Source organism: Notamacropus eugenii, chromosome X, assembly GCF_028372415.1.
Source record: "Notamacropus eugenii isolate mMacEug1 chromosome X, mMacEug1.pri_v2, whole genome shotgun sequence".
Lineage (NCBI taxonomy): Eukaryota > Metazoa > Chordata > Mammalia > Diprotodontia > Macropodidae > Notamacropus > Notamacropus eugenii.
Window position 1 is genome coordinate 18,086,830 of NC_092879.1, and position 25,629 is coordinate 18,112,458.

Consider the following 25,629-nt stretch of genomic DNA (forward strand, 5'->3'; position numbering starts at 1 on the left):
TCCCTCGCACACTGTGGTTGTTGCTGTGTACAAAGTTCTCCTGGTTCTGCTCCTTTCACTCACCATCAGTTCATACAAGTTTTTCCAGGCCTCTCTGAAGTCTTCCTGTTCATCGTTTCTTATAGCACAATAGTGTTCCATTACATTCGTATACCACAACATGTTCAGCCATTCCCCACTTGATGGACATCCCTTTGTTTTCCAGTTCTTGGCCACCACGAGGAGAGCTGCTATCGATATTTTTGTACATGTAGGTCCCTTTCCTATGGCCAGTTGTTTTTTATTTTGTTTCTTGCATTTTCTTCTCATTTCTTTGTGTTTCTTTTTATTATTTATTTATTCTTGTATATGATATACTTCTTATTATTTCCTCCAGTTAATATTTTTTGTTATCTTATTTAGTCATTGTTTTTTATTTGACCCACTGTAATTTCCAGAGAATCCAGCTCTTGGCTAAGTTATCAGTTCTCCTTGCCTTCTAGCCTCTCTATCGATTTCATTATTCATCTCTTCTTTGATTTCTTCCAAGTACTGTTATAATCCGTTTGCCCAAGACACTTTTCCCACTGACGCTTCACTTGCAGAGACTTCACTAGCCTTCTTCTTCCTTGGGGTTACCCTTTGGGCCTCTCTGAGTACAAGATTATCCCTTACAGTATTTGGGTGAGTGGGTGAGGTTGGTTTGCTTGACTCAGCAGCCTCAATGTCTAGGCTGTAGAGGAGGGGTGGGGCTGTGCTCAGGTCAAACTTCAAACCAGGACTGTGGAATGTCACAATCAGGCCTTGCCTGGTTTTGAGTGTGGCCAAGATGTGCCCCTTCCTTCTAGGCACTCAGGGTTGCTCCTGGACTGGACTCTGCCTGAAGACAGAAGCCTTATGCCAGAGGACTCTGATGCTCTCTCTCATTCTACTCTGCTGCTGAACTCAGAGGTAACCTTACTCCTGAGTTCTGCCGAGGGCCTCACACTGTAATTTTTTTTTATTAAAGTTCTGTGCTTTTTTTTCCCTATCAATTTAAACTTTCATCGATGATTTTTGTTTATACGCTAGCTTTATTTCTGAATGAGTTGTGTTTGACAAATGTAATGATTTAAGCATTTGGGATAAGAATTCGTTATTTGATAGAAATTGCTGGTAAAGCTGGAAAGCAGTCTGGCAGAAATTGGGCATAGACCAAAATTTCGTATGGTGCTAAGGAAACAGAAGAGGTAGTCACATCTCATCTCAGGATGCTATCCCTTGTAACAAAGAATAAAAAGAAAGTGATCAAAATGTTTGTTTAGCAAACTTAATATCTGAGTCCAACAGGAGAATGGAAGGGGATACGTTTTATGCAGCACCTACTGGGTGTCACGCACTTCATTGTTCCACACTCATAGTCTACTGCTTTTGCAAAGAAGAGAGGGAAATGTATGTCAAATTCTTTGTTATAACAAGAAAGTAAAACGGTGTACACATATTTAGGACAGTTACTGAGATTGGTCCCTAAACTGTAAAGGGGAGCATTTCTACAGTACCTACTATGTGCCAGGTACTGTGCTAAGAGCTTTCGAGTTACCATCTCCTTTGATCCTCACAAAAACACTTCTAGCTGGGTGTTGTAATTACCCCCATTTTACAGCTGAGGAAACTAAGGCAGACAGGGGCAAAGTGACTTACCCAAGGTCACGCAGCTAGGAAGCTTACTGTAATCATTTGCTACTGTGTACAGTATGTCTACTCTGTTCTATTGATCTACCTTTCTTTTTCTTAGCCAGCACCAGACAGTTTTTACAATTACTGACTCACAGTGTAGTTAAAATCCAGCGCTGCTAACCCTACTTCCTTTACATGTTTCATTCATTCCTTTGAGTTTCTTGGTCTTTTGTTCTTTCAAATGAATTTTATCATTTTTTCTAGCTCATTAAAATAAATTTCTGGTTATTTTATTCAGATGACCTAGAGAAAACAGATTAGTTTAGGTGAAGTGGTAATTTTTATTTTATTTTTTATGGTAATTTTTATTCAAATGATTTTTTATAATTGTTTTGATTTCATATTTATTAGTGGCATATTCACCCTTTTCATGTTCAATATTGGTGGTTTGGTATTTTTTCTCTTTTAAATCATGTTAACCAATGGTTTTTCTATTCTGTTGTGTTTCTTTTTCATAAAACCAACCCCTAGTTTTATTTATTAATTCAATGGTTTTCTTACACTCAATTTTATTAATTTCACCTTTACCTTTTAAGATTTATCATGTTTAATTGGGGTTTTTAATTTGTTCTTTTTCTAGTGTTTTTTAACTGCATACCCAATTCATTGCTCTGTTCTTTCTCTATTTTATTAACATAGGCATTTTGAGATATATATTTTCCTCCAATTAATGTTTTTACTTCATCCTATAGGTTTTGACATGTTGTCTCATTGTCATCCTGGAGATGACTTAAAAAAAAAAAACAAACCCTTTACTCTAGGTTAAAGTATTTTTGTTTAAAAAAGTATAGGTCGCAGATACAGTTTTTGAAGTCTTACAAAGGTCAAATTATGACGCAGATTACCCACTGTAGATGTCTTATCATTTCATGTTTAAATCTATTATAACACTTCATTCTTTCAGGGAGGTCCAAAGATGAATATTTTAATTCTGTAAAGTAAAAAAGTTGAGGAAGGGGTAGATTAGATCATCTCATAGGACCCCGTAATCTCTGAACCTGGATCAAGACTGGCAGACTCTTAGGGATAAGACACAGAGGGAAGGACTGTTGCGTTTGGAGGCAAAGGGCCTGGGTTTACATGGCACTAGCTGTGTGTCTTTAGATCAGTCTCTTTCCATCTGAAACCTCAAAAATAAGGGGCTATGTTTAGTGATCTCTAAAAGTACTTTTCATCATTCACATTCTATAATCGTGGGGTCCCTTTGACATTAGCAGGTGGTCATTCTGGGATCCTCCACCTGCATCTGCTTACAGAATAAGCTAGAATATGTGATTGGCATCATATGGTTTGAATTCCTACAAAGACTCTGCTGCTTTCTACTTGTATGACTCTGGGAAAGGGTCCCATGGCAGGGTACAGACTGGGTGAGGGGAGAGAATAAAGCATTTATAAACACCTGCTATGTGGCAAGCACTATACTCAGCACTTAAGGAATATGATCTCATTTGATCCTCACACTAACCCTGTGAGTTAGGTGCTATTATTATCCCCATTTTACAGATAGGAAAACTAAGGCAGACAGTGTTTAAGTGTCTTGCCCTTGGCAGGCACCATACTAAGCTCTTAACAAACACTTTCTCCTTTGATCCTCACAACAACCCTGTGAGTTAGGTGCTATTATTATCTCCAATCTACAGATAGGGAAACTGAGGTAGACAGCAGTTAAGTGACTTGCCCAGGGTCACACAGAAATTAGGGATCTGAAGCTGAATTTGAACTCAGATCTTCCTAACTCCAGGTCCAGCACTCGCTCCACTGTCCCACCAAGCTGCCTCATGACCGGTCTGTGTTAGATGACCTCTTATGTGTCCGCAGGGCAGAAAGGAAGGAAGTCATTCCTGAAGCATGATTCTGACACACAGGGACAGCAGGCACAGAAGGAGAGCAGACTTCAGTGGGAAATGGGCATCCCCCACTGCCCCCAACTCCATGGGCGGCAGGAGACTTGGGAGCCTGGCAGGATGAACATGCCAATCCAAGGCCCAAAGAGACCTCCTCGGGGCTCCAATTTAGGGAGAGTTGTAGACAAAGAGCTGACATGGCACTAAGAAGAGACTTCCTGTCACCAATGAAGCAAGGCAGTGTGACAGTCTAGACCAGAGAACATTAAATACACGGCCAGATGAGGTCATTCACCTCAGCTTTCTACACCTCAGTTTCCCTTCCAGGAACAGCAAGGGGTTAAATTATATGAGTTGAATGGGCCCCGGCAGCCTTTGAGTGATCTCACACGAGTTACTTCAGCTTGCTCGGCCTTAGTTTGGCTATCAGTGAAAGAGGGTTGAGAACTCCATTATCTGAGAGGGGTCTGCCAGTTTTTCCCTGATCCTAAACCTGTGACTTCAGCTTACAGAATTCAGTTTCCCTTTCAATACCTTGCAGGCTCAAAGCATGTGAACTGACGGGGGCCATTCAGCTCATAAAACATAACTCTTTCCTGTTACTGAAAGGGAAACTGAGACTTAGAAAGCTGGGATGCATTGCATGGTATCCCCCAAAAAGTGGCAGTGAGGGACATCTCAGTCCATGAAGTTCAACCCTCTGTTGTTACTGAAAACAAAACTGAGACCTAGAAAGCCGAAGTTACTAGTAGGAGATGCGCTGTTGTCTGGCAGGGGTCTGTAAAATCATAGTGCTCCACCTGATGCTTTCACAGAAAGGGAAACTGAGGCTGAGAGGACTGAAGTGACTTCTTTAGCATCCTTCACAAAATGGCTGGCCCCTGTCAGATCAAGGGGTGCAATACTGTGCTGTTAATCAAAGGGAACCTGAGTCCTGGATAGCTGACCTGATTGGTGTGAAATCACCCATTGGCTAGGAAAGCCCCCTCAGTTCATGTATTTTATGCCTGTCAAAGGACTGAAAGGGAAACTGAGGCCTAGCAAACTGAAGTGACTGGTTTGGGATAAGGCATAAGCTAGCACACTCCTCTGAGACAAGAGACCTCAACCCTGTTTCAGTGAAATTAAAATAAGGCCTAGCAAGCTGATGTGACTGGTGTACGATCACCCAAAGGCTGCCAGGGCCCATTCAGCTCTTAGCATTTGACCCTTTGCTGTTACTGAAAGGGAAACTGAGGCCTATAAAGTTGAATTTCCTAGTGTGAGACACAACATAGTCTGGGAGGGAGGTCTCGGGTCAAATAGTTTTACTGAGGCTTTTCACTGAGAGGGAAGCTGAGGACCAGAAAGCATTAGTGACGGTTTGACTTCACCCTAAAGGTGGCAGCCTCCTCTCAGATAATGAAGACCTAGATGCTGATTTCACTGAAAGGAAAGTGAGGCCCAGAAAGCAGAGGTTCCCGATAGGAGATCACCCCAAGGTTAACAGTGAGGTACATGTAAGACCATGGAGTCCAACCCCCTGTGTTACTGAAAGGGAAATAAAGGCGCATGTAGAGGAAGTGGTTGTTGTAAGATCATCCAGAGGGTGGTAGTGAGGGGCATCTCACATCACGGAATCTGACCACCTGTTTTTACAGACAGAAAAACTGATGCCTAGACATCTGAAGTGAGTGGGATGAGATTAGCCCTAGGCTGGCAGTGCCTCCTCAGATAATGGAGTCCTAGTACCTGCTTTCAAAGGAATGGAAACTGAGGTCTAGCATGGTGAAGTGCCTATAGAGATCACACAAGGGAAGTCTGGGCATCCCAGAGCATGGAGTCTGACCCCCTGCTAGTCCTCAAAGGGAAACTGAGACCTAGCAAGCTGAAGTGATTGGGCTGAGATCACCCATAGCTTGGCAGGGGCCTCTGAAATCATAGTGATCAACCTGAGGCTGTGACAGAAAGGGAAACTGAGGCTGAGAGGACTGAAGTGACTGTTTTCAGATCATCCTCAAAATGGCCAGCCCCTGTCAGACCAAGGGGACCAACCCTCTGCTGTAAAAGAAGGGGACCCTGATTCCTGGGTAGAAGACCTGACTGGTGTGAGATCAACCATCAGATGGTAGAGCCCCCTCACTTCCCATGCTTTAAGCATGCCAAGGTATTGAAGGGGAAACTGAGGCTTAGTAAGCTGAAGTGACTTGTTGGGGATCAGGTATAAGTTGGTAAAATAAAGGAGTCCTCAGCCCTGCTTTCACTGAAAGTCAAACTAAGGTCAAGCAACCTGAAGTGAGTGGTGTGAGATCACCCAAAGGCTGCCAGGGCCCATTCAGGTCATATTTAAACTTTCTTATAAGAAATTACTAATTTCTTATAATTACTAATAACAATCTTAGACACAGATTTTGCACACATAAAAAGTAACCAACCTGTTCTTATCGAGACCCTCATAGTTGGTCAGTGGGTGTGTTCGTTATATTACTTTTTTATGTGAAATGATCCATTAACTTCAGTTTTGTTTTGTTTTTTCAACAAAGTCCTGAAAATCTGACAATTCATTAAATGTCCACTTCTTTTCCTTCACAATTATGCTGAGCTTTGCTTGGTATAATTGTTTTTGTCCTTCGTTGTCAAAGAAGTCCCTGCCATCAGAGAAATGATGACATGGCTTGCACTTGACTTTGTTTTGAGTGAGGGAGAGCTGTGCAGGTCACCAGCCTCACTTTTCCTCTAGAGCCATCTGAATCCAGTGACCAGATATTCATCAGGATGACTGGAGATGGCCAAGGATGTGCTAAGAGACCTTGGCCCCTTTAGGCCAAGGTCTTTGCAGGTACTCACATAGGGTGAAGTAATGCCCATTCATTGAACAGGACTGTTTAAGAAGTAGTCAGGGCATGGCCCCTTTAATGAGGCCAAGAAAAAGAAAGACATCAGGCTAGGAGGGAAACAGCAACAGTTACTATTGATAATCACTGTAACGCTAGGAGATTCCAGAAGAACCCTTGTGCAGGGGCCCATTGGCATCTCAGTTTCAGAGTGCTGTAGGTTTAAGATTTTGCAAAAGGAGAAGACAGGAAAGGAAAGGGAAGGGAAGGGAAGGGAAGGGAAGGGAAGGGAAGGGAAGGGAAGGGAAGGGAAGGGAAGGGAAGGGAAGGGAAAGGAAGGGAAGGGAAGGGAAGGGAAAGAGAAAGGAAAGGAAAGGAAAAGGGAAGGGAAAGGAAATTAGCCAGTACAACCCAAGTCAACTGGGTATCGTTTGACCATCCAAATTTGCCTTCCTTTGCAGAGGAGAAGGAAGGGGAGAGGGAGGCAGACAGGAGAGGAGGAGCTGAGTTACGGGTAACTGGGTCCCCATTCAGCCATCTGAGTCTTCTCACACTATTGTGTTTGTCCTTCCTCGCTGAAGAAGACCATGCCATTAGAGAAATGATGACATGACTTGCTCGTCCAGAACTTCTGTTATTTTACTCTTTGATATACAGTGTTCCAAGACCTATGTTCTTTTAGTGTACCAACTGCTAGGTCTTGTGTGATTCTAATTGTGATGCTACAGGATGTAAATTTTTGTTTCTTGTTGCTCATAATATTTTGTCCTTGAGTTGGGGATTTCATAATTTGACTATGATATTCCTGTGAGTTTTCCTCTATCCTGTCCTGCCCTCCATTTATTCTATTCTCTCCTTTGACCTGTCCCTCTACCAAATTGTTTGCTTCCAATTACCCCCTCCCCCAATCTGCCATTGTGATTATTATTATCACCCATGTCTTTTCCCCTTCCTCCCTGCTTTCCTGTAAGGCAAAATAAGCTTTCATACCCAATTGAGTGTGTCTGTGATTTCCTTCCAAAGCCAGATACGATGAAAGGAAGGATCACTTATTCCTCTCATCTTCCACTTCTTCCTCTCCATTGTAAAAGCTATTTCTTGCCTCCTTTATGTGAGATGATTGATACATTCTACCTCTCCTTTTTTCTTTCTGCTGGTATATTCCTCTCAACTCTTAATTTTCTTTTTTAGATATCATCCCTTCATATTCAACTCACCCTGTGCCCCCCCCCTCTCCATATATATATATATATATATATATATATATATATATATATATATACATACATATATGTGTGTGTTTTTGTGTGTGTATACCATGTATCATTTATGTATATATGTGCGTGTGTGTTTGTGTGTACATATAAACACACACAAATACACACACATTCCTTCAAACTCTCCTAATACTGAAAAAGGTCTCATGAGTTACAAATATCATCTTTCCACTTAGGAATGTAAAGTGTTCAATTTTAATAAGTCCCTTATGGTTTCTCTTTCCTGTTTACCTTTTCATGCATCTCCTGATTCTTGTATTTCAAAATTAAATTTTCTATTCAGTTCTGGTCTTTTCAACAAGGATGCTAAGAATTTCTCTATTTCATTGAAGTTCCATTTTTCCTCTGAAGTATTATACTCAGTTTTTGTTGGGTAGGTGATTCTTGGTTTGAATCCTGGCTCTTTTGACCTTGTAATATCATATTCCAAGCCTTCTGATCCCTTAGCTTAAAAGTTGCTAAATCTTGTGTTTCCCTGATTGGGTTTCCACAATACTTGAATTATGACTTTCTGACTGCTTGTAATATTTTCTCTTTGACCTGGGAACTCTGGAATTTGGCTACAATATTCTTAGGAGTTATTCTTTGGGGATCTCTTTCAGGAAATCATCTGTGAATTTTTTTTCGAATTCTATTTTATCCTCTGGTTCTAGAATATCAGGACAGCTTTCTTGATAATTTCTTGAAAGATGATGTGTAGGCTCTTTTTTTATCATGGTTTTCAGGTAGACCAATAATTTTTAAATTATCTCTCCTGGATCCATTCCCAAGTCAGTTGTTTTTCCAAAGTGACACTTCACATTTTCTTTTGCTTTGTTGGTTTCTTCTGGTTGTATGTTTTGATCTTCCTTGTCACCAATGACATAAGAAAATACTTCTTCACCAAGAAAGTAAAAATCTATAGTCTGGTACTTTTCCCCATGATTGCTCATTTTCCCAACCAATTACTTGACTTTTGAGCTCTTTGTTAAATGGAGTGCTCCAGAAGCAGCCTCTGCTTCAGTAGTGGTTGCTATAGCCCTGGGATCAATTGTTTTTCTTATGAGATGCTTCACATTCTCTGCTATTTTTTCATTCTTTATGTTTTTTTTAAATTTCCTGATCGTTCATAACTTTGTTGACTTCCCCTTGCTCAATTCTAATTTTCAAGGAGTCATTTTCTTCCTTAAGATTCTAGATCTCCAGCAATTTGGAACAGAGGGCTATAAAAATGTGCATAAATTTTGATCCAGCAATATCACTTCTAGAGTTATATCCCAAAGAGATCACAAAATAGGAAAAGTTCCCACATGTAGGAAAATATTTATATCAACTCTTTTTGTAGTGGCCAAGTACTGGAAATTAAGAGAATGCCCATCAATTTGGAAATGGTTGAACAAGTTGTGCTATATGAACATAATGGAATACTACTGTACTATAAGAAATGACAAACAGGCAGACTTCAGGAATACCTGGAAAGACTCATATGAAATGATGCTGAGTTAAATGAGCAGAACCAGGAGATTATTATACACAGTAATAGCCACAGTGTGTGAGGACTGCTTTTAATAGACATAGTCCTTCACAGCAGTGCAAGGACATAAAACATTCTCAAAAGACTCCTGATGAAAAATACCATCCACACCCAAAGAACTATGGAATCAGAACATAGAGTGAAACAGACAATTTTCTCTTGTTTTAAGTTTTGCTTTGTTTTTTTTCTCATGGTTTCTCCAATTTACTTTAATTCTTCTATGCAACATGACTAATGTGAAATTGTGTTTAATAAGAATGTATGTGTAGAAATCATATAAGACTGCATGCGATCTCAAGGAGGGAGCAGGGAAGCAGGAAAATTCTTAAACTTATGGAAGTTATTGTTGAAATATGAAAACAAATAAATTAATTTTTTTAAAGAGATTTTGGATCTCCTTTTCTAATTGGTAGACTTTCTTTTCATAATCTTCTTTTTTGGGGAGTATTCTTACTTTTCTTTTTAATTTTTCCTCAATCTCTTTCATTTGATATTTAAAGTCTTTTTAATGTTCTCCAATGGATTATTTTGGTGCAGTTGACCATTTGATATTACTCTTTGGGGGTAGAAGAGGTTTTCTTTGCTTCAATATCCTTCTCTGAAGATGAACCCTGGTCCTCTCTATTCCCATAGTAGCTCTCTATGATTGGGTTCTTTCTCCTTTGCCTGCTCATTGTTTGGAAATGGTTTAGTTTTCATTGTTACCTCTATTCCTGAGATATGGGTTGGTGGTGACTCTGGCCTCAGATCCTCTTCAGTTCTCCCCTCTGACCTTGAACTCAAACCACAACTTCCAGGCCCCTCTAAGTTCCCACTGCTTCTATATTCACTGGGTATGGGCTGGTTCCTTCTCACCCCCACAGAATCTCTACAGCACAGCTGGGTCTTGCATTCCTTGCCAGCAGAGGTGCCCTAGATCTTCCCCAGGGCAGACACCCAACTCCCTTCACTGTTCAGGAGGTAAATGTTCCTATGGCTGAGGCGAGGCAGCCTCCCAACCCACCTAACCCTAGGGCTTGCCACTTTTTGTTTAAGTTGTCTCTAGCCTGGAGGTGTTTACTCTTCACAGAGACCAAACCTCATCCTGGAATTTTTCTTCTGATCTTCTCTGATTGTCCCAGGAGGGCCCCTGTTCTGTCCTTACCTTTATTTATTTTCACCTCTCTATGTTTGCTGTGAGGTGCTATTTTATCTCTTTCATGGAGGAAAATCTTGAGAGCTTGAAATTTTCTGACCTACTCCACTATCTTCCCAAAACCTTCTCCAGTCATTGGGTTTTTCAAACACTAGGTCATTGTGTTCATTTATATATTGTGTACCTAATCTATCCCACTGATAAAACTTTCTGTTTCTTACCCAGTAACAAATTGCTTTGATGATTATAGTTGATTGCATGATTTGAGATCTGATACTTCCCAGCTTTTGCATTCAATCCCTTGTTATTCTAGACTGGTTATTCCTCCAAGTAGATCATGGATATGTGGAGCCAGTGTATTAAAAATGACAATTCTGCCTAAGCTAATTTGCTTATTCAGTGCCATAACAATCAAACTACAAAAAATGTTTTATAGAACAAGAAAAAACAGTAACAAAATTCATCGGGAAGAACAAAAGGTCAAGGTAGAAGAAATGAAAAGAAATTCAAAGGAAGGTGACCTAGCCGTAATAGATCTAAAATATATTAAGTGGCAATCATCAAAAGTATTTGGTACTGAATAAGAAATAGAGTCGTGGATCGTTGGAATAGGTTAGGTACACAAGAAATGGCAGGAAATTGTTCTAGTAATCTACTATTTGATAAACCCAAAGACTCCAACTTCTGAAATAAGAACTCACTATTTGATTAAAAAAAAAAAACTGCTGGGAAAACTGGAAAACACTATGGCAGAAACTACATAAAGAGCAACATCTCACCCCATATACCAAGATAAGGTCAAAATGGGTACCAGATTTGCACATAAGGGGTGATGCTATAGGCAAATTAGGAGAGCAAGGAATCGTTTACCTGTCAGATCTATGGAGAAGGGAAGAATGTATGACCAAAGAATGGATAGCAAACATTACAAACTGCATGATTACATGACAGTAAAAAGCTTTTCACAATGAAAATCAGAGTAACCATGATTAGAAGGAAAGCAGAAAGCTGGGAAGCAATTTTTACAGCCAGTTTCTCTGATAGAAGCCTCATTTTTCAAATATATAGAGAACAGAGTCAAATTTACAAGAATCCAAATCTTTCCCCAATTGATAAATGACCAAAGGATATGAACAAGCAGTTTTCAGTGGGAGAAATCAAAGCCATTTGTAAACACAAGAATCACTATTTATAAACACATGAATCAATCACTATTGATGAGAGAAATGCAAATTAAAGCAACTCTGAGTTACCACCTTACACCTATCAGATTGGCTGATATGACAGAAAAGGAAAAAGAGAAATGTTGGAGATGTAGGTCAATGAGGACACCAATGCACTGCTGATGGAGTTGTGAACTGATCTAACTATTCTGGAGAACAATTTGGAACAATGTCCAAAGGGCAAACTGTGCATACCCTTTGATCCAGCAATACCACTGTTAGATGTATATCCCAAAGATGTTGTAAAAAAGGAAAAAAGACCCACATGTACAAAATATTTATAGCAGCTCTTTTTGTGGTGATGAAGAATTGGAAGTTGAGGGGATGCCTATTAATTGTTGAGTGGCTGAAGAAGTTATGGTATATGGATGCAATGGAATACTATGCTGTAAGAAGTGATGAGCAGGCAGATTTCAGAAAAACCCGACAGGATTTACATGAACTGATGCTGAGTGAAGTGAAAAGAATAAGGAGAATATTATACATAGTAGTAAGAGCAACATTGTGAGGTGGTCAATTATGATGTACTTAGCTCTTCTCAGCAACACAATCATCCAAGACAAGTCAAAAGGATTCAGGAAGGAAAATACTATCCATTTCCAGATGAAGAAATCATGGATTCAATGCGGATTGAAGCACACTTTTTTTCACTTACTTTACTCTTTCATTTTTTTATATATTTCTTCTTTCACAACTGTTACTAATGGAAATTTTTTTTTTTTGCGTGATAGAATATGTCTATCTATCTATCTATCTCTCTACAAAAGCCTCATATATCAAACTGCTTACCATTTTCAGAAGGGGAAGGGTAGAGAGAGAGGGAGAAAAATTTGGAAGTCAAAATCTTGTAAAAATGAATGCTAAAAATTTTCTTGATATGTAATTGAGGAAAAATAAAATAATATAAAAAATAAAAAATTTATTAGGAGCCATTACCCAATTGAAAAATAGTTAAAGGATATGAACAGGCAGTTTTCAGAGGAAAAAACCAAAGTTATCAATATTCATATGAAATGATCTAAATCACTAATAACAAAAGGGAGTAAATTTCAGATTTTCGCAGTACCACCTCATACCCCATCAGATTGCTTAAGATGAGAGAAAAGGAAAATTACAAATGCTAAAAGGTATGCAAGAAAAGAGGAACACTAATACAGTGTTAGCAGGGCTCCAAACTGGCCCACCCATACTGGAGAAGCTAAAGTGAAATAGAACTGTGAATATTTTTAGGTCCAAGCAATACCACTACTAGATCTATACCCCAAGGACACTTTGACAAAAAGGGAAAGGACTCGTGTGAACAAAATTGTTTATAGAAGCTCTTTTGATGGTGGCAAAGAATTAGAAACTGAGGGGATGAGTCTATTGGGGAATGGCTGAACAAGCTAAGGTAATTGAATGTGATGGAATACTACTGTACTGATAGAAATGATGAAGGGCAGAGTTTCAGAAAAGCCTGGGAAGACTCATATGAACTAATGCAAAGTGAAATGTGCAGAACCTGGAGAATGAGTTGTACTGTACCAGCAATATTTTAATTATAACCAACTGCGAAAGACTTACAACTTTAATCAAAACAATGATACATCAAATTTGCGAAGTATTGATGATGTAAAATATTATCCAACTGTAAATTGAGAACTGATGGACTCAGAATGCAGACGAAAATATATTACATATCTTCTTAATTTTCTTTTTTTAAAAAAAATATGACTTATGTGGAAATAAATTTTGTCTGAATTCACATGTGAAAAAAAACTCATGATAGAAAATGCTGTTCACATGCAGAGAAAGAAATTGTGGAGTCTGAAAGCAGATTGAAACATGCTATTTTCACTTTTTCATTATTTTTTCCCTTTTCTTCTTTCAAAACTTGAATAATGTGAAAATAAGCTGTACATGACTGCACATGAGCAACTTACATCAAATTGCTTTCCATCTTGAAGGGGGGAAGAGAAAAATGTGGAACTCAAAATCTTACAAAAAAATGAATGTCAAAAATAGTCTTTACATGCCATTGGAAAAAATAAAATACTGTTAAGCAAAAAAGAACAAGAAAAACACACAACAGAATATTAGAGACAAATGGAGAAGAATATAAACCTAAAAATCATAACTTCAAATCTTGATGAATTAAACAACCCATTAAATGAAAAACAGTGACACACAAAACAAGAAAATAATTTGCTGTCTATAAGAAACACTTAAAAACAAATATATACTCAAAATAAAACAGGGAGTGGGGAAAATTCTATGCAACAAGTGAATTTAAAAAGCAAACCAGGGGTTGAAAGCTGCATGACAAAGCAAAACCAAGCATTCAAGAAGAAGAGAACTCCATCTTGTTGGAAGGACTCACAGATGACAAACCGATATCTGGACTAAGCTCATAAGTTCCATATATCTTTTGATGCAGATTCCTAAGGAAATATTAATTGAGCTACACAAAGACATAAACAACAGCTTAATGATGAGAAGAGACTGCAATGTCCCTCTTTCAGTTTTGTGTAAGGAGAGCAGAAACACAAAAGACAAAATAGGAAAGCAAAAAAATTACATAAATCACCTAGGAGGAAAGAGCTGGGCAACCAATGCATTCAAAATAGAAATGTAAACACTTTATATTAATGATCATCCTATAAAAAGATTAAGAAGAGAAACAGGCCATATATGTGTCACAGCTATGAGTAGGAGATGAATTCTTAACCAAGCAAGGAATAGAAGCAATTATAAAAAATGAAATAGAAAACTTTCATCACATAAAACCAAAAAGTTTCTGCACAGGTACAATTAATGCACCTTGGAAAAGAGGAGATCTGATGGGGCACCTATGTGGCACAGCGTATAGAGCACTGGCCCTGGAGTCAGGAAGACCTGAGTCCAAATCCAGTCTCAGGCGGTTGACACTTACTAGCTGTGTGACTTAACCCTAATTGCCTTGCACCAAAATAAAAAAAAGAGAGATGTGATTGAATGGGGAAAAATATTTGTATGAACTTGTCTTATAATGATTTGGAATCCAAGACATATAAATAATATGTAGATATGTATAATACAGACAAACACAAGCACACACATATGTATGATTAGTAACTCTTCCACAATGGATCAGTGGTCAAAAATATGAGCAATTAATTCACAAAGGAAGAATTTGAGAGTTTTCACAAAGACATGAAAGAATGTTCTGAATCACCAACAATAAGTGAACAGCACCAAAAAAACCTAGAACGTTTACCTCACACTTGCAAATTTTAGAAGCATGACAAGAAAAATAACAATAGTAAATGCTGCAGGGGTTGTGGAAAGGTAGGCACAAGAATGCCTTCTTGGTTGTGCAAATGAATGATACAATCCATGGGTGGGGAACTTGCAACCTGGGGGCAGGTTCTCCATCCCAGGATTATTCTGGAAAATAATTTGGAATGATGCAAATTAAGTGATCAAAATGCACAAACCACTTGATCCACAGACTCCATTACGGAGCACTTGCCTCAAGAAAGCCATTCTTCACAAGAAATTTCTAGGTCCCTAAAATACTGTATTTTTGCATAGCAAAGAATTGAAAATAAAATAAATGCTCGCTGATAGGGGAATGCTTAAACAAATTGTGGTGCGTAAGTGTAATGAAATATAACTGTGGGGTAAGAAATTCTTTATGTGATGAATAGAAAGAAGCATGGAAAGATTTATATGAACTGATGCACAGCAAAGTAAGAAGAGGCAAGAAAACAATATAAATGACTGCAACAATGTAAATAGAAAAACAATTACACAAAAAATTAAAAGGGAATGTTACAGAAGAATAAATATGAAGCACAATTCCTGTTAAGTCATGTAAGACAACACTTTATCCATTTGTGAAAGTTTGAAATCCGTAAATGTTACATGTTGTACAAATATTTAGATTTTTCCCGATGTATAAACTTAGTTGTGCTGATTTTTTCCTCTTCTTCATTTATTTATTGATTTTTTTGTCTAAAAGCAATACTCTAGTGTAAATGGCAGCACTTAAATAACAGCCATCCCTGACACTGATAGGGGACTGGGTACCCTATTAGGGTCACTATATTGCATTTCTGGCCTGATCTTGCAAGCTGGACTTTTTCAGTGCCAAGCAGGCTGTCTTCTGTGGCAGTATACTGAATGCATTTGTGAGATCCTAACGGAGTAGACCAAACATTCCTTCTTCTCTCTTTGGCACCATTAACTGCTTTCCTGTATCCAGTACCCAAAGCCATCTGATCCAGAACCTGTATTGTTGCAATACAATTGTCTCAACAAGGCCTTAAGAGCATGGACATATAGCTGACTGCATTAGAATAGAAAAGACTCAAGCAAAAGCCAAATCCATGTGCTAATAGGCATTACCAGAGGAAAGAGGGCAAAGAAAAGGTCCCAGCTACATTTGACACGGTGAAAGGTGGGTTTCATCAAAGGGTGAAACCGAATTGTGAAGGGAGAGTTGGAGGATTGAACTTGCAAGACCAGGTGAGTTGGGACCCTGGAAAAGCACCAGTGGTGCCTGTCCCTTCTCCATAGTACTGGAGAGCTCCAGGCTTCACCTTACGTGCACCCCTTCCAAACTTTTGTCGGCAATACATGTTAACAGAATTTGTACTGAACCTGTCCCTAACAAGAGCAGCAAGATGCAGCAGGTCAGAGACAAAGTTCAGTAATCAGGAAGCTATTTAGTTAGTTCCGTTATGAGCCACAGATTTGCAAATGCTCAAAATTCCTCCGTGCTGAAATGGAGACAGAGATAAAATACATACATCACAAGTGAGTCTGGATGAGAGAAGGGGGATTAGAATCCATCATTCCCAGGCCTTGAGAGGTTTCCCATGACAAACCCTCAAGTGGAAGATGATGGGCCAATCCTGGAGTCCCCTGGGAGCAATACTGTTTCAGTTTTTGGGGGTCGTTTCTTGGTGGGTCAGGTCAGAGTTCTCTAGCAGGAACAAAGAGGTTCTACCCTCTTTGAGTCCCTTCACAAAAGGTACACAGGCACAAGAATGGAGTGAGTGAGGGAATTGTGGAGGATTCGACTGATCCTTTCAAGCTGCATTTTAGGTCGACCTCCCAAACCAGCATTCTGAAATTGCTATCGTTATCACATGTTATAGGGATTAAGATGAAAATCATAATTCCCTTCACAAAACCAATAAAACCAAAACTACATTCTCCTCCAAACCTGGATCCCGCCCACCCCCAGAACAAATCCATATGGAGATCCACCTACAGGAGGTCTCCAAAGTAAACATTTTGCATTTCATTCAAATACCTTCTCACTGGAGCCTCCAATACCCAGGATTTTGGTTGCCTCAGAGCAGAGGAATCTTTAAGAGGCTACATTTGAGACTGAGGGGGCCCAAGGGGTGGTGGGTGCCCCCTTGGGGACCTAAGGTGGCCCAGGATCTCTAGTTTCTGACCCTTTATCTCCACTTCCACGGTTACCACCATAGTGAAAACCCTTAAGACTTTCCACCATCACCCTCCCCTGGATCTCCCTGCATCCAATCTCTCCTCACTGCAGTTCATTCTACATGATGGAACCAAACCCATTTTCCTTCTGGAAGCACAAACATGGCCCTCTCACTGTCCTACTCCAGTAGCTCCATGTTGCCTCCAGGATAGAATACACACCCATAGGCTTCTGGTTTAAAGCCTTCCCAGCCTGGCTGCAACCTACCTCACCAGGTTCACTGCACATCCTTCTCCCTCCCCTAAACTCCCTGCTATCAAGCCAAATCCTCCTGTGTTGCTCCAATATAACATTCCCTCTCCAATCTCAGCTGCTCCTGGCCTGGAATGCACTCCCTGCCCCCCCTCCCATCTGATAGTATATACCTGTTCCTTAAAGACTGAGCTCCAGCAGCATCCTCTGCCTGAAGCCCTTTCTGATCCCTATGCCCCCCAAGCCCACCCCTCTGTCTCCTTCTGACCTTCCCAATAACCTGAATTCTGCTCTCTGGCCAACTCCCTGTCTTTAGCTCCTCCCAGAAACTTGCCCTGCCCCTTCCCCATCCCCACTTCCACCCCCTCTCTGAAGAGTGATATTGGGCCTTCTCTAGTCAGGGTCCAGGCCTCTCTTCCACTTCCTGCCCCTTCTCCCTTTTTCCAAAGCCCCTTTCTGTGTGGCCTTCTCCCACCAGGAAGCAGACCTCATAAGGGCACACTTTCCCTTGGACTGGTATTCAGCTGTGTATCTCCCCAGCTATCCTCCACTTGAGGACAGTATAGATTTGTCTTGGTTCTCGTCATATTTATGCTGACTATACTGGTGTGTATCCTTGTATTTCCCCTCCCCCAAACCCCTCCTGAGTGGATTGCTCCAATCTTTGTACTTGTATCCCCAGTTCGTAGCACATAGTAGGCACTTTTTAAACTCCTATTAGACACAAAATGGAACTTTATTATTTACTCAGTTAAACTTTTTTTGAAAAGAAAAAGAAACAGATTACTATCTAAATGAAAAAGAATAGAAGGCATTGGCCCAGAACTTGAGAGAATTCAAAATATACAGCAATAAATTTCCATTTGAAGAAAACCCACATAACTATTCGTGTTCAGAGCTGTCCATCTTTTGCTTCCTTTTCAGTTTTCTTTTGTTCTCTGCTGCGAATTTTTTACTTTGTTCTCTTTGCACCCTTGTCCCTTCCCCAAGAAGGTTCAATTAATCTGGGATATACATACATATACCTAAGTATGTACACATATCTACATACATATGCACATGTATATGCACAGACATACATATGTATACACAAAGATAGTTAAAAATATCTATATTTATATACACACATACACATACTTAGAAATCTACAATTATTACAGTATATAGAAATATACATTCATATGCATCTATGCAGGACTGGCCTATACGTGTTTGTTCTCTGTGTGTCTGAGAGCTGATAAGCTCTTCATAAGGCAGAGTTTTTCCGTATTTTAAGTTCATCATTTTATACAGCACAACAATATTCCGTACTGTCTAGTTAATTTAAATAGTCTAAAACAATATTAATATGTCCAACATATGATGTTTCCCCATTTTTCTCTTAGGATTAAATCACTTTTACCTTTAACTTTGCCTGAAATCATGATTACTATCCCTGCTCCCACCCCGATAAATTCTGCTCCAGATCTTTATGTTTATTTGTGACATACCTACCTTTGGATTGGCTGACTGATGAATGAGGGGTTAAAAGTCAGGGTCTGAGAAAGCCCAGGTTGGCTGCAAAAAGTTATCCCTTTCTCCTCCTTGGAGCTAGCTCTGGCCTTCCAACTGACTACAGTAGGGCCTAAAGGTCCCAGCTGAACTGGCTCTGAAGACTACCTAACCCCTCCTTAAGGAGACCCCCTCCCCCTGGTCCTATCCTTCAGGGTTCCCATGCTCCATGCACCTGGTGGGGTGCAGTCTGTTGACTGCCCCCAGCAGCTAAGGGAGTGAAATGAAGAGGGGAAAGAGGGTCAGGGATGGAGGCCAAATGGTCAGCGGGACTGAGGGGGAATCCCAGCCATTGGAGGTCAGGGCTACTGGGAGCAGAAGATCTGGTTCCTCTTTCTAAGGGACACAGAGCCCACTCCAAGAGTCCATCACCATGCCCTTTAAACTATTGCCCAACACGAACAAAAGGAGAAACATTTCACTCCATCCATCCAACAAGAGTGCTTTTTCCCAAGAGACTCTGATGGACTTTGGTCCAGAAGCTAGAGTCAGATTTTCCAGTGCGATGGCCCCCCCCACCTCTCTCTCTCTCTCTCTCTCTCTCTCTCTCTCTCTCTCTCTCTCTCTCTCTCTCTCTCTCTTTCTCTCTCTCTGGTCCGCATGAAAACTGGAAAGAACTTCTTAGCTTGGGTAGAAAATCTGTCTCAATACTTCCTCATCACTAATACACAACAACCAGTCCTCCTCCACAACTTCCTACACCACCCCCACCCCGACACCCCGCCATCCTCCATCCAAGGCCCCAAGCCCACCGCAACAGCTCCGGGGCTCGTGAGCACCAGCTTGAGTGAAGCAAAGATTATTCCCTGGAACTAGAAACTTAATACCAGTGTTCTAGGTCTAAGGCTCAGAGTCGCCTGCAGGTGAGCTTGGAGGGTATTAGGGGGAAACCTCAGTGGTTGGTGGTTTGTTTGTTTGTTTTTACAAACTCGTTTTACTCCAGCTCCCATGAAATGCTCAGGCTGTACACAACATTCACCCCCGCCCCCAAGCTGAAGGGCTGAGCATCCCAGTCTCCTTGGAAGGAGACCGTTATCCACATCTTCTTAAAAGAGGACCGTTCCATCTGCCAGTATCAGGTCTTTGCCCCATGAACCTCCCCCCACCTCCAGAAGATAAACTCAGCTCTGGTCTTCTGGGTGGACGGTCCGGAGTGTGGGTCATGCATGAAGATCACCTCCTCCGCAGCGACCTTGTGGTCTTGTCACTTTCGGGAGACTGCATGCATATCAGTCTTTACGGCTCCAAGCCTGGGTCGCGGGTGCTGGAGCCTCGCCTGTTTCTCTTGGGGAAGGTTGGTCCCAAGGGTCTCAGCTTCTGGGGCAGCCCACCTGATTGAAGTGGTGCTGGCTGTCCCCGAGATGAGGGAAGCAACACGCAGGCCTCCCCCCACACACAAGCACACACGATGGCCCCCGGAACGGAGACCGAAGTTTGCGCTGCAGAAGTGGAAACCCCCTTTGGGGAGTTTCTCTGCTCCTGGCCACAGCACTCCCCGGGCTTCAACCCACTCCGCCCCGAGCCTTCCCCATCCACAATACCCGTTGGGGGCTTCCAATGGAGTCCTGACTCCTCAGGGGCTGCCCTCCCCGGCACTGCCAGTTCCCAAACCGTGTCTCCTCCCCCAAACCATCCAGCACCATCAACCAGTAAGTATTTAATAAGCATCTCCAGAGGTTCTCCAGGTCCCGTCGCCCGCCCCGCCCCTCCTCCCTTTCCGATAATTAGAGTCCTGGGTTTCCTGGAAGGCACTGATCCAGGCGCGTGCGCTGTCCAGTCCAGTGCGATGCACTGCAGTGACTTGTGGTGCTGTCCGCAGTTAGCGGATTCTGCTGAAGAGGTTGAGCACGGAGTAGGACGCCCTCGACCTGTACGACTTGGGGAGCATGTTCCAAAACCTGAGGGTCTCGTCTCTGGCGCCTGTAACTATGGCCTGTCGGTCAGGAGACACAGCGAGGTACAGAACTCCGTAGGTGTGCCCAGTGAGTTTGACCACTTGAGTCAGGGAGGGGTACCTCCAGACGACGATTTGGTTCTCCGAATAGCCGTGGGTGCTCACCAGCTCGTTGCTGTGTCTGGACCAGGCCAAGTTGCACACCTGAGATCCGGTGTTGATGTGATGCAGCGGCTGCCCAGTCAGCGTGTTCCAGAAGCCCACGCAGCAATCTGCAGAGCCGCCGCCTGACGCTAACAGGCTGTGCTGGTGGGGAGACCACGCGATGGCTTTGACAGCAGCCTGGTGCTGGGCGTACTGCTGAACGGGCTTTAAACTGGCCGGGTCCCAGAGCAGCAGCTTGTTGTCGTTCTCCCCCCCCCCCCCCCCCCCCCGACACCAGCAGTTGGTGATCCGGGGACCACTTCAGCCCACACACCTCCTGTTTGTGTCCTCACAGCCAGTGCTGAGCCTGCAGAGGAGTGACCCTGATGTCGCTGCTCCCGGAAGAAATCTGGTCTAAGTTCCAGGCTAGCACACTGACTATGCCCGTGTAGCTCTTCAGTACGCAAGCTTTCTTCTGTGCCGGATCTGCACCAAGCCATTGTGCGTGCCGATGGCCACGAACTTGCCCCGTTCTGACCAGCTCACGAAGATCACCTAGTTCTCGTTCCCAGACAGATCACAGAGTCTGGTCAACTGTCAGGTGGTGGCACTCCACAGGTAAGCATGGGTGGCCAGGCCCACCGCAATGACATTCAGATGAGACCAGTCCAGCAGGTTTAGGTAGAAGTCATCATGGAGATCAGGGGCCTCGAGGATTTTAAACGGGCTTCTAGAGATGTTCCTGGTCAGTTCCTGAGCAAATGTTAGTAAGCTCTGCCTTCTCTCGCTGACGCGTGATAAAGCGTAAGGTGAGACTTCACTACCGGTGCCGAGACTGTGGAAGTGCTGGCCCCAGTTGGTTCTGGCCCTCACTGGGATGTAGCGATCTCCGGATTTTCTGGCACCTGCACGGGAGGACACTGCAGAAGGGAGCAGCGCCAGACTCCAGCTACTTGCCATCCCCGAGAGGGCAGGCTGGCTTTTTGGGGATCTCCTGGGGCTTTTCCTGCTCCGAGGTTAGGGGCTCGCCCTGGACGGGGCCAGGCCAGGACTCAGCCTTCGTTAAAGTGGGCTCAGACGCCCAGCTGGCCTCGCGGAGGGACTATGCTGGCAGGGGAGGCTCGAGACTGAAGGACAGAAAGATTGGGCTACGGCCTTACTATGGATGAGAGTGTGGAGACTGCGCCAGTCCCAGCCTGTCGGCCTTGGGTCGAGAGGTCCGGTTCAGTGGGACTCCACCAACACCGCAGACGTGGCTGCTGGGGTCGCTCTGCCTCTGTGTGTCTCTATTCTGGGCAGACAAGGAAGGCAAGGTAGGCCAGGTAGGGACAGGGCACTGGCAGGGGCCACGGCAGGGTACGGGGACAGGGGCGCGGGCAGGGCCTGAGGGAGTCGAAGGAAGGGCAGAGTGGGGCAGGGGCCGGGGCTAGAATTGGGCCAGGATGTACTGGAGCTGAAGGAGAAGCTGTCTTCAGGAAGCAGCCCCCAGAGCCCCACGACCTGCCCAGAACCAGGACGCCCCCCTCCACCCACACAGACCCTTGGGTCATTCCGTCTTGTCGTGGCAACAAGGGAAACAGAACAGAACTCCCAGCTCTTCTTGGCTCAGATGAGGCTCCGACTCACTGACTACTGAAACCAGCAGGGCCAGCCCCACATACCTTAAAGAGCAGGGGAGGGTATTCCTCGAGAGCCCTTGCTCCCGGGGGAGTTGGGTGGGCTCAGCTCCTCATCTGTGCCTGCATTTGGGGGAACTTAGGGTCTTGGCCCAAGGCTGGGAAGTGGCCCAGGCTGGGGGGGTGGGAGACAGACCTGGGATCCTGTTCCACCCTTTTGTTGTACAGATGGGGAAACTGAGTCTCCATGACTGAGGTACTCACCAGTCAAACATGGCACCATACAATCACAGATTGCCTCTTCAAGTAGGGAATAAAACACGCGATTAAACACGTCATTAAACAAAAACAAAAGGTCATAAAAGCAGGTGATAAGAAAGACCTCAGAAATCAGTCCTAGCAGGTTCCAGTCAGGATGCAGGGTTCTCAGTCCAGGCTCTCTCCCTGGGTCCCCCTGCACCAGGTGCTTCCACAACCATAAGATCCTCCTTCTAGAGCCCAGAGGGCTCTGAGTGACCCTGGGGTCCAGGAAGGAGAAGCGTTTGACCTGAGGTCACACAGGCTTTGAATGGTGATAGAAACGATTGATCCCAGGTCCCCTGAACTCAGATCCAGTTCTCTTTCTGCTCTCCCATGCTGCCTCTCCCCTCTTGGCTGCCTCAGTTTCCCCCTCTGTACAATGCAGGGATGGGGACACAGAGAGATGACTTTTGAGGGAGGGCCCTTCCTTCCCACCCTTGGAACTAGAGTCGGCTTTCTCCAGTGGGAGTAAGGGGTATATCTAATGAGAGCTGAGGGGATCCCGGGCTTCCTGACAGGTAGGAACCAAAAGGGAAACCTGGCCAGGATCCTCTGGCTATGGAAGGGATTCTGATTTCATGTGCCCAGACTTAACTAGGAGTGGAGGTGCAGCAAGGGCCAGTGAGCCGAGGGCAAGGAAAAGCAGCCTCAGATTCATTCTGGGTGCCCAGCCCTGGCACAGTCACTGGACCTCTCAGTGCCCCAGAGACCACTCTCAAGAATACCTCTGTACAGTGTAAGATGAGGGGAGGGCTGGCTGGACTCTGAGGTCCCTTCCAGCTCCACAGTTAGGATTCTGTTCATTCTAAATGCAGCAGCTGCATTGGTGCGGGTGGTCCTGGCTCCTTCCCACCTGGGTCACACATGGATGGAGGTCTGGGGTCAGACTGAAAACAAAAGAAAGCTGAAGTAGGGGCGGAGCCAAGATGGCGGAGTGAAAGCAACGACTCACCTAAGCTCCTGGATAAACTCCTCTGGATATCTCTGGGGGGAGAGTCTGACCAGACTTTGGAGGTGTAAAATCCAGTGGGTGACGGACTTTGACAGATTCGGAGCCCAGGCTGGACCGGAGGGTCCACGGGAGGGATCTGTTCCGCGGGGGTAAGACCCCAGCGCAGAGCACAGCCCGGTCAGCGCGGCAGGGCGGAGGGGACCAGAGGAGCCCGAGAGTGGCGGGCGAGACCAGCGGAGCAGGAGATAAGCCAGGCCGAGCTGGTGAGAGCCGCTGAGTGCCAGACATCAGTGCAGCAGCCCTTGAAATCTTCAGCCTGAAGACAGACTTCGGTGGGTCACTACTTGAACTTCCAGGAACTGGGATGGCAGAGTGATCAGTAAGTGCTCTCTCCTCCCCCCTGATGACCGTGAGGGAACCATAAAATTCTTCCCCAGATTAATCCTGGATCAGCGGGAACAGCAGAAGGGGGCGGGTGGTCTCATAACACCAGAGGCTGGAAAAGTGGCAAAGGGGGATTCTTCCTACTGTGGTGGAGGCGATCTGGAGGGACAGACGACCCAGGGCAGAGAAAATTCGCACTGAGACCAAGGCAAGCCTCAGAGCCGGGAGACGAGCCCCAGGAGGGGCGGGAACACGCGTTAGCTTCTAGGCGTGCCCCAGCCCTCCAGGGGAAAAGGGAAGACAATAGGGAAGCTGGGATTACCATCCCCTGACCTTGCCTTTGCCTCAAGTCAGCTGAGGAGATAGCCTGAGACCAGACCACACCTCCCACACACCTAACAAGCTAACCCCAGGGTTGATCGGGGAAACAAAAAACAAAAGCCTGCTTTTAGCCCAGACACACATCAGCTCAACTTAAAGATCTGTACCTTCTGACTGAAAGAACCAAAAGCTACAACACTCAGCCAACATCATGAATCGGAAAAAGCAGACGAAAAGTGAAAAAACCATAGAATCTTTCTATGGGGATAAGGACCAAAACACAAACACCAAAGAGGTTAGAGCTGAGACTGTACTTCCATCTGAAACCTCAGATGGGACTATGAATTTCTCGCAAGCACAACTAGATTACCTGGAACGTCTGAAGAAGGATATAATAGAAAAACTGGCCAATGATTTTAAAACTATAAAAAAATAATTCACTGATGAGAACATCACCCTGAAAAAGAAAATTGAAGAAATGGAAAAGGAAGTTCAAAAATTAACTGGAGAGAATAATTTCCTAAAAGGAAGAGCTAATCAAATGGAAAAGGAAACCCAAAACCTAATTGGGAAAATTGATCAGATGGAAAAGGAAACCCAAAACCTAACTGGGAAAATTGGTCGATTGGAAAAAGAAGTACAAAAATTAAATGGAGAAAATAGCTCCTTAAAGGGAAAAATTGGTCAGATGGAAAAGGAGATGGAAAAGCTAACTGAAGAAAACACTACGATGAAGATTAGAATTGGGCAAGTAGAAACTAATGACTCAATGAGGCAACAAGAATCAGTCAAACAAAATCTAAAGAATGAAAAGATAGAAGAAAATGTAAAATATTTAATTGGAAAAACAACTGACCTGGAAAATAGATCCAGGAGAGAAAAGCTAAGAATTATTGGCCTGCCAGAAACCCACGATGAAGAAAAGAGTCTGGACAATATCTTCCAGGAAATCATCAAGGAAAACTGTCCAGAAGTACTAGACTCAGAGGGCAAAATAGTCATCGAAAGAATCCACCGTTCCCCTCCCGAAAGGGATCCCAAACTCAAAACCCCAAGAAATATAGTTGCCAAATTCCAGAGCTATCAAGTGAAGGAGAAAATACTGCAAGCAGCCAGAAAGAAACAATTCAAATATCAAGGACACACAGTCAGGATCACACAGGACCTTGCAGCTTCTACATTAAAAGATCGAAAGAATTGGAACCCAATATTCCGTAAGGCAAAGGAGTTGGGACTTCAACCAAGGATCAACTACCCATCAAAGTTCAGCATAACATTTCAGGCAAGGAGAAA

The 25,629-nt window shown here is 43.3% G+C and overlaps 1 pseudogene; it reads right to left on the minus strand.

The window, feature by feature from the left end:
• Positions 1–20,544: 20,544 nt before the first annotated feature.
• Positions 20,545–21,723, minus strand: LOC140516271 (fizzy-related protein homolog pseudogene; annotated as a pseudogene).
• Positions 21,724–25,629: the final 3,906 nt, after the last annotated feature.